A 9,039-nucleotide genomic window follows, 5' to 3' on the forward strand; every position below is an offset into this window, starting at 1 on the left:
TTTTGACTCTATTTTCTATTCATTTCATTTCATGGTGGTGAATAAGTGTGACTTTTCAGGAAAACACAAAATTGCTTGGGTGACCCCAAACTTTTGAACGGTAGTGTATATTTATTATCTATCTATTTTCCCTAAGAAAGAGCATTGCATTATGCTTGGAATGTTTTCCAGCATTGAAATCTCTGTATTAAAATCACATTTTCACTTTTTGCAAACTGTGTTTTAAGGGTTCAATAAATCACCGTATCACAGAAAGTGTTTCTTGTTTAGACATCAATCACTGACTGAAAGCCTATTTTCTCCACCACCCAACCTAATATAGACCGTATTCTCTCACACAGACAACAGAGACAAGGTCCAGCATATTTTCTGCATGACTGAGTGGTTTATTGGCTGTCTGCTGCCTTCCACCTATGAGCTGCATGACACCGGGGTGAGGGAAAGGGTAAGGAGGACTGCCAGCAGGCCCGGTTCTAGCCCTTTGGTTGCCCTAGGCGAGATTGAGTTTTGCGCCCCCCCCCTCACTTTTGCCGTGCGAAATACCAGTACGGTTTTCAGCATCTGTTTAGTGCTTCATTGAGTTGTGTTTACAGTTCCACAAAGAGTGCTGTGCGGTGAATTGTGCCTACAGTTGTGCAAAGTGTGTGTTACAAAATTGCAAATTGAGTGCAAAGCAGTGTTTGTTCTTTTAGTTTTGTGAACTCAGTGAGTGGATTTGCTATAAATATTAATACTTTTAGAAATTGTGCTATAAGAATCAAAGTTGTGTTTAAGCATTCAGAAAAAACTGTAACTTAGCATGGAGTGATGCATAGACAAATACCAGAATAGGTTTCAGTACCTTTTCTTTTTTATTATTTTAAATAATTTATTACACACTCAAAGTTAGGACTGTGCAAAAACACTTTTAACCATCTGTAAGTACACTTAGGTAAAGTATAACTAAAAAACTGGATTGAATCAATGAATTAATTTATTTCAGACAATTAACAAATTTAACACACATTAAACAAATATTAAATAAATCAATTTCAGAAATTACCAAATAACAATAAAAAATAATAAATTTAAGAAATTCTTCAACCAAGGACTACATAAAAAAGTAATTGATAAACATTAAATTAAATTTTCTGTTCCAGTTCAATTAAATCATTTGAACATAAATAGAAATGAGATAAACAAAATTTTCCTCTAAATAAAATATATCAGCTATATTTACCCTGATTTCTGACATTGATTAGTGATTAGAAAAAAAGATTAACCCTCTACAAACAAAAGTGCTTTTATGAATACCATTACAAAATTAAAAGTTTGAAGTTCTTGTAGTTCTATCAGTTGTTTCGGGTATTTCTATTCACCTTCAAAATTGATGCAGCATTAAAATTTGACTCGTCTGGACTTCCTAATGGCAAATTCGTTGATGGTATCATCAAATGAGATTTTATTTGAGACCTCTTAGTTGATGCTCATCAGTGCAAGCCCATTTTGATGATTATTTGATTATTATAAATCACACAGCACAGCGTTCACAGACCAGTGAGATGCATAAACAAACAAACAAAAAAAAAATACAATACAGTTCAGTAAAATACAGTTCTGTTTTATGCCTCATTCTTGTAAGTTTAAAATGTTCCAATGCTCCTGAATGCACCATAGCTTTCTGACGCGCAGCAAACGCATCTCACTGGTCTGTGAACGCTGTGCTGTGTAGATGCGCGTTTGATTTTCCACTTAAGAGAAACCTTTGCAAACTCCAAACTCACGTCGGCTATCACGGTTTAGTGTTGTGTGTAAATAACAAGAGACCACAACAAATAAATCAGCCGTACCATGGTCAAAATCTTTGGATTTAATGTTGTTCAAAAAATCCGTAATTTTGTAAATTAATCTGCCAAATAACCACAACTTTTTCCCCACGAGAGGTATTTTTAAACGTTTTTATATCATTAATATAAGAACCTAAGCTCCATTGAACATATTTTAATCCGTTTTCCTCGTCGATATGCAGTTCAACAGAGCGAGGCGCGCTCCCGCGACTGGGGATGCATATTTCGGCAGGCATGCACTTTTGGGCATAACACCGGCCGGCGTCCAATCTCCACTCATTGTCCGACTCGCTGTTGTTCGTCCGCTGCCTTCTCTTCATCTGAAACATCTGGGTCGAACATGTGAGGCTCCAGACACAAATATTCTTCCTCCGATACATCAGAATGGTCTCCTGGTAGGAATCGCTCGGTTGAAGTCGAAATTTTGCTTTCAGATTTCTCGTTTTGGCTATCGCATTTAGTGCAGGAGACCGCCATGAACGCTCCCGTTCTGACGTCACGACTTCCGGGTTGGAGGGCGCTTGAAAAGTGATCAGAATCTTTTCCGATTTTCTCTTAAATGTGAAAAAATAAATAAAAAAACGGTGGTATATTTATTTTTTCATATTTTTCTATTTATATATACGTAAGGTTAAGTCAAACTGACGGATGCTTCATAACCGGTTTAATTCGTTTTTTTTTCTAATTCTATGATTAATGGGAAGTAAGCCTAAGGGCGACGCTAGAGGGCGCCCCCAACACATTTGTCGCCCTAGGCAATTGCCTATCTCGCCTATAGCAATCGCCGGCCCTGACTGCCAGTGATCCTAAACATCTAGCTGGCCATCTGTTCCACAGTCTTTCAGCTTGATATGGTCCACAGTTTTCAGAAGAGATATTCTCTTGGGAAACATAAAACTTCCAATCAACCTGGGGGGGATTTCTTCAGAATATTTGTTCCAACCTCAACAGGTGGTTCAAGAGGGAAATTCTCAGTTACTCAAATTAATTTATCATAATTTTAGGCTAATGTCTCTCTAGCTTTCTGAAATGGAAAAGATTCCAGAACATACCCTGGATTGTAACTAACCCTGCTTTGTGTCATGGGGCCCAGGTGGCTCCAAAACAAACAGCATCTATGCTGAAAGCAAAGATCCACCAGAGTACAAACTAGTTGGTTTTTTTCACAATCTCCTCAGGATTTAACCGTCCAGGAGAAAAAAAATAAAAAACACCAGAAAAATCCTGCATAAATAGAGCTTACCCAGTTCATGTATTTCTCCACCAACTCCCAGATCCACCACCTTTATTCCTGGTTTTTACCCCAGTTAGACTTGGTGCTTGGTTGTAGTTACTTAAATGTAATGGATATAAATCAATTCTACTGGCTTTGTAGATTAAAACTAGACTCATTTCTGTAAACCTAGTTATAGACGTGCAAAACGGCTTCTAAACATATTCAGTAATTGAAATTTATTGATCTCACATTGGAAAAATGTACCTCTGCATTTAACCCATCCCCTTAGGGGGCAGTGGGCTGCCAATGCAGGGCACCAAGGAGGCAGTGTGGGATGTGCTCAGAGAGCCAGAGTGGCAGTGAGTTTCAAACTCAGAACCTCAGGATTCCAAGCTCTATGCCCTAACCACTAGGCCACCGTTCTGTCAGATGAGCATACCTGGTCAGACCAGCATACACATAGGCAATATCCATTTGTCCCTTTAGTTTGACCCTTCAGTTTTGCAGGAAAAATAGACTTTAAACTACCTCCAAGAGATGAATCCCTTTAGTCATGTACTAAAAATTATTTAATTACTTACTTTTTGGTGTTCTTTGAAGTTTATGATTATCTGACCTTAAATTGTTTTGGGTTTTTTGTACGTGACTGAAGGGATACACGCCTGTCGATGTAGTTTAAAATCTTTCGTACAAAACTAAAGGGATAAACAGTAATCTGACGTTATGCCTATTTACTATGGGTATGCTGGTCTGACAGAACTCCACTCCTCCCCCTATTCCTTTTCTGGTTCCTTTATTGAAATTAGGTGGAAATTAGATGTGTGGGTTTTTGTTAAACGAAAATCTTCACAGAAAAGTCATTTAGACATGTTAAAAAAGTGTATTAACTGTGTATTAAGTGTATTAATAAACACGACTCTACTTTTGTGTATTGTAACAAAGGCAGGATATATTTTTATGCAAATCTCTGTAACCTGGCTTTAGTTTCACTCAGCTAAATCAGTCTTTTCACCAGTAATGTCCAGGAATACGTCCATTATCTCTACAAGGCATTATTTATCTAAATATTTTAAAAAGTTTATTTTTATTGTGTATTATTGTGTTTATTTTTATTTATTTTTTATTGTGTATCCATCACATTATTTCTTCTTCAGTAACAGAGATCTTGTCCAGATGTTTCCAGAACATTATGACACAAAACATCAGAATATCAACCCAATAAACTATCAAATTAAGCACACAACAAAAATCAAAACAAAATTCAATAATTGTGACCTTATTTATTATATTTATAAAAAGTTTATCGACCTTAAAATGCATAAAAAGAATCAGCTGAGAGTAAAAAAGTCCTTTTTCTATATTTCATCTTCCTTTTCTCTGAAACCACAGCAGTTGTGGTTTTCCTCACACTTCTGACGGAGTCTCCAAAGTGTTTGCTTTCCTTTGACAGGAAAATGATTAAAATAGTCTGTAACTACCTAGGTTATGTTAAATAACTCAAACTTTCAAAGAGCCCCTTGAGGACCATGAGGTTAAAATCTCAAGCAGCTCTCTTACATCTCATTTCCGGGATAACTTCTTCAAAATGACCAAAAGGGGGCGCCAAAGAGCATTAAAAGCAGCACCAAGTCGCTCTCCTTCACACTCTGTTATCTCCTAACTTTACTTCTCTTTCTCCGCTCTCCTACCTTCTCCCTCTCTCTAAACTGATTCCCCTCCATCTGTTTCTGCCTTTAAGACATAAGAAGCGTATTTGGGACACATGAAGTCCGGAAACACACCGTGAGCAGACAGGATGGGAACTCCAGCAGTTAGAAACAGACAGCAGAGAGGGTTCCAGGCTGTGTGGGGCTGAAAGGACAGCGCCCGGTGGTTTGTGGAGCGGGAGCCGCTCAGGGAGGCTGCTGGGTTCCTCTGCTGTCTCTGGCTGATCTCAGCTCCATCATTTTAGTCCAGGAGGCAAACTGGACTATCTTGCATGTGTCGGGTCGCTGTGATCCGCGGAAGGTTATCTGGTTACAGTCTCTGAGGTGGTGGACTCCTTCAACACTTCAAATCCTCCGCTGGAGAAGGAAGATTTGGATAAAACTCGGATCTTTCCTCTTTTTTCCCTCACTGAGTCACTTTAGTCCTTTTTTTCTGACTTTGCAGCTTGAAGGGAGCAGTTCTTACCTCCCCCATCTCCCCCCTCCTTCCCCTGTCCTCTCATCGGTCTGTGAGGACAATCCAAGAAGCAGCTCTGGGCTTTGCGCATCTCATTCCCTGAACTGCGAGGGAGGATTACAGATCTACTAATTTCCAGGTGGACTTTTTTTGATGGGGGATATCTTTGCATTTTGGAAGAGAAGAAACATCCAGTGATAAAAAAAAATAAATAAATAAAGGGGGGAGGCAGAGTCCCCTCCTCGCTGACCCCTGAGGGAGGCTTTGGAGCGGGGAAGTCAAGAAAGGCTAGAAGGAGACACTTTTACAAACATCTAAGGAATCAGTAGCTTTCTAGAGCTGGAATGAAGTGTTCTGATTGGCTGATTGAATATTGATCATCATCGTCATCAGGAGGAGAACTTGAACCCAAACCTGCTTCGCTGCGAACTGATCAGCTGACAGATGAGCGATGCAAACTGATGACTGCTGTATTGGAGGAGGAATAAATCATCTTCTAGGTGATCCCGCTCATTGGAGGCATAAAGAAAGTATCAGAGTTTCACCTCATCCGCTTCTGCTTGGAAACCTTTTCCTACTTCAAAGAGGGATTTTTATTTCAGGTTTGGAGATTGGAAGTTATTTTTAGAGCGGCTCCTTTCACACCACCATCCCGGACAGGGACAGGAGGAGACGCAGAGGGAGCGCAGGGTCACCTCCTCCGTCCTGGAAGGAGCGAGGAGCGGGACAGACGGAGGAGAGCGCAGCAGGAACGGTGCGTAAAGGAGCGGACTTCAGCTGCCTGAAGGAAAGAGACCAGATCTGATCCGGCTGTTCTTCTGTGACAGAACAGCTCACATCGTTTTGGAAACGAGCAGAGGAAGATCTTCACATGCTTAGAGTATATGAGTCAGTGAGTCGATGCAATCAACTGGTTTTCCTTAGATAGAAAACTTTCAATCAATTTGACTGTATGATCTGGTTGAACTGTAAAGTGCCTTGAGATGACTTGTGTTGTGAATTGGGGCTATAGAAATAAAAAGAACTGAATTGAATTGAATCATAGGGTGAACCAGAAGCTGAGTGTGATGGATCCTCCCTGCGTTCACGCCCATGAATAACAAACTTTCTAGCAGACATGATGCAGCATCTGCTGTGAGTGCGTACCTGCTTTCTTTTTCTTTTTAAATTATTTATTTATTTTTGTGCGAGCAGTAAACAGCAACTAGGTTAATACCGCGATCAAAGAAATCTTTTTATGCAAGCCGCGTGCCTCTGGGCACTTTGCTGCCCCCCTCAGGACACTGGCTTGTGACATTTCCTGGGCATTACGGTGCCGTGTGTTTTGCATAAGCTAGCCTGTAGGTGGACATAAGTTCTGGACTCGTTATACTCTATGTATACGCCCAACATTAAAATATACATAGAAAGTTCCGCCCAATGCTGGCTGAATCAGCAAGGCGTGACAGGGCCCAACTTCTCCTGTTAGTTCTCTTAATCAGAGAGCTAACAGGTGCTTCTGTCCTTGTGTTCAGAAGGTAGGAGCATTAAACTATTGTATGCTGAGGTGGCTACATGCCAGCAGACTGCCTGCTATTAAGTCGTAGCATCAACTGAAGGACGGGTCTGACTGGTTGCCTCTGACTCTCTCTTTCACCTTGCCTATTTACAGAGACCTACTTTTCCCTTTAATTACATTCCTTTCAGAGACATGTGAAACTACCACATGGTAAAAGCACCTTGCATATTGAGCCAGGCCAACAATTCCCTTTAATGACCCCTCCCCCTTTCAGAGACATAGACATGTATGGGGCTTTGCAGGTTAACAAAAGAAGCCAAATGACCCCTGTTCCATGGGGTGGACACATTTGTCTGATTCAGTTTCCATGTTTTCTAAAACAAAACAAGGGCTTGTTGGGCTATTGTATACAGACTTGAACTCTTTGCTAATCATGACATCTTGAATCGTAAAAGCTTCCTGGATGGGAAACAAAATGTCTTCGAACTTGAAAACAAAGTCCAGTAGATTGTTTTTAACTTTTTTTGATTAGCAACCAGATCTACTGGAGAAGGCAATTGGATTCTTCTGTCTTGTAAATGAGGAAATCAATGTCAGGAATACACTTTGGCTTGCTGCACATGGATCACGGTATTCTATGTCAACTATCTAGTGTGTCATATCTTTTGTCTGCGAAAAATGTTCTTGTGATATGGGGTTGTCCTTTTTCAGGACTCTGTGGCGCAATGGTAGCGCGTCTGACTCCAGATCAGAAGGCTGCGTGTTCAAATCACGTTAGAGTCATTGTTCATGGCTTGTTTGAAGGAATTCTTTTAAACTTTTGATGAAGCCTCTAAGTTGTGGCTTCATCCATGTGAAACTCACACATATGGCAAAAAGACCTTGGCTCTGTTCGAATTAATGGGCTGCGTCCTTAGAAGGCCATATTAGAAGGATGATTACGTCATAGCACAGTGTCGAGGTCTGGTTGGATTCCAAGACTCCTCGTTATGCGGCCTTAAAATGCGTCCTCTTTGATCGATTCGAAGGACGGTTCCGATGTATCCTCGGTATCCTTTGATATCCCAGAATTTATTGCGAGACCCGACAAGCCGGCTGCTCTGTGATCAGAGGAAATTGTACATGGTGCCAAACAGTGGTGAACATTTTCAGTTTGATATAATACAAGTCAGTGAATAGTTCCGTCTGAAATTAATGAAAATAGTTGTTTTAATGGTCATTGAGTCAGATATGTGGCGGTAATGTTTGATTTATCTAAATGTTTTAATCTGTTACTGTGTAAATGGGTTTGGCTTTAATTTAAGGACAGATTCTAATATATCTGCATTGTGGGGATATGTTTTTATTTTTTTATTGCTGTTTTGCACAATTTGCTTAACTAAGTATTTGTTGTTGAATATAAGAGATTTTGCAGATATATTTTGTGCATACATTGTTTAGATTTACTTATATCTTTCTACTCCTTTTATAGAATAGAAAATCCCTTTATTGTCCCAAAATGGGCAAACTTACAGCAGCAGAAAGATTATTGAAAATGGTCACACAAATGTGGACCTTAGAAAAATGTATAAGAATAACTTAATATGGAAGAGTTAAAATATGAACAATAAAATACTGTAAAGTTTTTTTTAACAATATAAAACTGCACCTGGAGAATAAATAACCATTCTACAGCTATGGACATTTTACAGTAATTGATCATTAATTGCAGCAACAGCAGAGATGTGCAAAATGACAGCAGCATGTTATTTAACTGACTAAAGTTTATATCATTACATTTGCTTTTCTTTGTTCATGCTCCCAGTCAGTGGCGGATCTAGGGGGTGGCTACTTGGGCTACGGCCCCGGATGTTTCCCCCAGAGCCCCGGATCTCGCTTTTGAGCTGAGCTGAGTAAAATGTGCAGTACTGGAATTTCCCAGATGGTGGCAGGATGCGCAGGAAAGCAGCCTGTAACATTCCCGCGCAGAAGAAGAAGTTGCCACCACTTGGGCTCTGTTCGAAATCCTGGAATGCATCCTCCAAGGACGCGGCCTACCTGGACTGGATCCTTCGAAGTCCTTGAAAATAAGAAGAACGAAAGAGTTCTGCATATTAACTCGGATGGTCCAGCCTCCTTCTGCTGCCTCCGCCCCTCATTCGGTGTAAGGTTCTTTGCTTAGCAACTGTGACACTTCCCGCACAGGGCAAGAAAATAATGGATGCAGAACAACTAACCACTGTTTTGTTAGGCAATCTAATTTTTGAAGAGCTCCAGCAGCAGTACCCTCGCCTGAGATATTCTAGATATCTGATGCTTATGAATAATTGTGTTCAGGTAAAGTAAATTTCGTCATT

General features: G+C 40.1%; 1 non-coding gene across 1 annotated transcript; it reads left to right on the forward strand.

Annotated features, from left to right (window-relative positions):
- Positions 1 to 7,414: 7,414 nt before the first annotated feature.
- Positions 7,415 to 7,486, forward strand: trnaw-cca. The gene has a single exon. It is a non-coding gene; the product is annotated as a tRNA-Trp (tRNA).
- Positions 7,487 to 9,039: the final 1,553 nt, after the last annotated feature.

This window comes from Cyprinodon tularosa, unplaced genomic scaffold (genome assembly GCF_016077235.1).
Source record: "Cyprinodon tularosa strain WSP-4 unplaced genomic scaffold, ASM1607723v1 ctg363, whole genome shotgun sequence".
NCBI classification, from domain to species: domain Eukaryota; kingdom Metazoa; phylum Chordata; class Actinopteri; order Cyprinodontiformes; family Cyprinodontidae; genus Cyprinodon; species Cyprinodon tularosa.